General features: G+C 33.1%; 1 long non-coding RNA gene across 8 annotated transcripts in view; it reads right to left on the reverse strand.

Moving 5' to 3' along the window:
* LOC112082362 overlaps positions 1-662 on the reverse strand; it is a 2,980-nt gene extending 2,318 nt beyond the window's left edge. For 7 of the 8 annotated variants that reach the window (XR_002897029.1, XR_002897023.1, XR_002897024.1 and 4 more), the window contains exons 1-2: positions 155-662; positions 53-67 (exon numbers count right to left, since the gene is read on the reverse strand). This is a non-coding gene — a long non-coding RNA (uncharacterized LOC112082362). The remainder of the gene's footprint in view (positions 1-52; positions 68-154) is intronic. The other variant, XR_002897026.1, reaches the window with a different exon arrangement.
* Between the last annotated feature and the right edge of the window lie 2,793 nt (positions 663-3,455).

Genomic DNA, 3,455 nt, shown 5'->3' on the forward strand with positions numbered 1-3,455 from the left:
TAGATATTCCGCAACAGGGAAGCAGTCACAGGAGGAACATTCTGGAGCCTACCTTTACAACTCCAACCTGCATATAAAAAGGTGAGACATTTAGAGAAGCGTTGAAGTAGGATTAAAAACAAGTGGGGAAACAAAATGTTGATATGTATGTCACCTGGGTCCTGACTGAGAGTGGGTTTGCAACGACAAACTGGGGAAAATGGGGAAGATATTTGCCCTCGCCATCAGCGTCATTGTACAATGCAGAGCAAACCAATCTAAACAGAGCAATGGCGGTCATGGCGAAGGAGCAATTGAAATGAACCAGGAGATACATAAGAAAGTGAAAGGTAAACACACGTGTGAGGTCAGAGCTCTATAATTGCTGCAACTTTGTCCCCAAAACCTCTAGAACACTAATATTTGATCCTACAAGCGCTTAACGCATCCAATCCGGCGAAGACGGAAGACGTATCCAGATTCGTTGGTAATCGTATTCGAGAAAAGTAATAAAGTGAAAGGAAGAGAGAACGAAGGCAGAGCCTTCACTACTTTTTACTTTGCTTTAGTGAGTCGACAGAAATGATGCATCGGCGTCGGAAGCAACTCTCAACGGCGGGTCGGCGGTGTTCTTCAGCGGTGGATGATGCTTAGGTTTTTAGAAATTTTACGATTGAAAGAAATGCTAACTTGGGAAAAGAAATTAAAAAATAATCAATCTGACGTGTCTCCTTTTATACATAAGATATTATATATCGTTTTAATTTGTTTTGATAAATAGATTATTAATCCTACACGTAAAAATCTGTGACATAGTTTTTACATTCGATAATGGGCCAACAAATTTGTTTATAGACCAGCAAATTTATTTATGGGTTAGCGATTTTGTTCTCGGTCAGAACTACCGATTCTATAATGGAACACCAACGTTGAACCCCTAAACCCTAAAGCATCTATCTTACTATATATATCAGTATCACTACATATATTTTTACATACAACAACCATCTTTTAAGGTCTACCAATTTTTACAAAACTCGTCCACCTCTTTTTCACGAATACATCTTTTGTATATCCCGATCTGGTTTAAATTATATTGTTTGTTTAGTTGGTTGTTCTTCCATGCTAACTTTTTTTAATCGTTTTGTTCCGATTGGAATTCTTCTATGCTAAGCGGTCAAATATCTATGCTTTTTTATCGTGTTCTATATTATTATGCATCACAGATATCTGATTTTTTAACCCATGTTTTACTCTCTATGTGATTGGTCATCGAGATATCATATTGTTCTTTGTTTTACTTTGTAATTCTATATATAAAATCGTTGCTTCCATATTAGATATTCGTGTTCTTCTTTATTAAATTTTTCCTATGGATATATTTGAGTTATTGTTTGTAAATATAGATTTATAATTATTGTATTCCTTGAACCTAGAGTTCATTCTGCAAACTATAGATGATTAGTTTGAACTTTTGCAATCATATATTCACATGAATCTAATAGGTAATTGTAAATAAATAATTAGTACTTCTTTTTTTGGTCAACAAATTATTAGAACTTCTAATTTGCTTGATTGATATTCGTAAACTCTCAAATTTATTATTTTTATATTTTTAGAAGGATCAAAACCACAGGAGTTTTCTTTGTGTGTATAATTCATGTTTTAGTTTAAGTTTGTATTATTTTTTTCTGATAACATATTTTTGAATGGATGTTATTTATTGTTTGATTGTTTGATTGTTGTTTGTTTCTCCTTGGGTTCTACTATATATTTTATTTATCTTGTTGTTTATGTTTATTTTTATTTCTAAATATAATTTTATGATTTATTTTCGTTGTAGCTTGTGTGGACATGCATCTTTAAGCAGAAAAAGAGTAACTGGTTCGAATTAGTTTTGGTTTCATAGTTTACTAAAGATATATAACATGAACAAAACAAGGTTTATTGTTTTATAATTTTCCTATTGTTTTCTGCCCAAAGGCAATTATGTTGTTTTGGAAAAAATATTTTATAGTTTTGATTTTTACCCAACACAAAATTTTTATCAGAAAATATTAAATTACTCTCTCTATTAAACCTATCAGGCATTAAAACAATATCTTTGTTGGTAAGTCGATGAATGGGAATGTGATGTCTCATAACTTCAAAGAGCAAAGGAAAAGCAGGTGACAACGAGATTATATTCAGTGTGACTAGAATCTTTACGCATGTCAAGTTTTTGTGTTGATATACAACAATCGTATTGGAAACAGAGTGCAAACCAATTGCAAATGCCACCATCTAATTGGAGTTGAATTATATTATGGTTAATTCTTTGACATACTTCTTAGTTTCATCGTTTGTTCATGAACTCATCAATTTTTTTAACCCCTAATGAGAGATAAAACCAGCTGAAGGAAGGATAGTCACCAATACAGAGGAAGAAGAATATTTTCTAAAGAAATATTCAGGTCATAATTTTCAGCATCCTTGTAATTTGTTTCAGCTTGCTGGAACTACATTTTTAGTGTTTCAGGCTTCATCGGAGTACCGAATAAATTGATGATTCTCTGACACCAGAATCTAAGAAACATAGATGACTGCAATTCTTGTGAATTAAAGAATGAACATACTCACATGTTGCATTTCTCATATGTTTTGATGTGTAAAAAGTAATTTTTGTGTCGCATAACTCCGTTACTTTAAAAATTTAGTTTTTGAATTAAATTTATCCTAAAACAGTCCATCCTGTGATTGCTTCCCTAAAACTCAAATCTTAGAAGATAAAGCTTATAGTGTATCTTTGAAGAAGAGTTGAATGATGAGATGAAATCTCGAATAGGTTTCTAAGTTAAAAAAAAAACTCAATTCAGACTGTTATGTGTTTCTGAAGTTCACTAGTTTACTTAAACACGAGCCAACAAAGATTGAACACTCGTACATTGAATTCGACAATACTAAAACGGGTCTAAACCCCTGACTGAAATGCGTGAAAACACGGAAGCTAAGGAAAACAATGGATGAAACGAGGAAAGATAGTTGGGTGGCAAAGAAATGTGTGATTGATATGAGAAAGTGGAAAAAAAAGATGACGAAGGCTTGAAGGTAACAAAGAGAACAAAAGAGAGAAGGAGAAGTTGAAGAGATAAGGCTAAAGCTATATTGTAGAATTTATCATTAATTTAAAGAGAAGAAGAAGAATAAGATCTAAGTTATGAATATAGAGAGGGAGGGATGGAGAGAGAGAGAGGGAGATACAAAGAGGGGAGGAGAGAGAGAGCAATGGAGAGAGAGAGAGGGAATGAAGGAGATACAGAAAAAGGGGGAGATGGAGGGAGAGAGAGATGAAACCATTGTCCGTGCAAGTAAACAAATCAGAATATGGAGACAAGAGAAAATACGAATCATAATAATAACTATTCTGAAAAGACGAATACAATGAAGACTGAGAATCAAAGAAAAAACGAAGAAAAATCAAAATAAAAAGTCGGGGA

Source organism: Eutrema salsugineum, unplaced genomic scaffold, assembly GCF_000478725.1.
Source record: "Eutrema salsugineum unplaced genomic scaffold, Eutsalg1_0 scaffold_1, whole genome shotgun sequence".
NCBI classification, from domain to species: domain Eukaryota; kingdom Viridiplantae; phylum Streptophyta; class Magnoliopsida; order Brassicales; family Brassicaceae; genus Eutrema; species Eutrema salsugineum.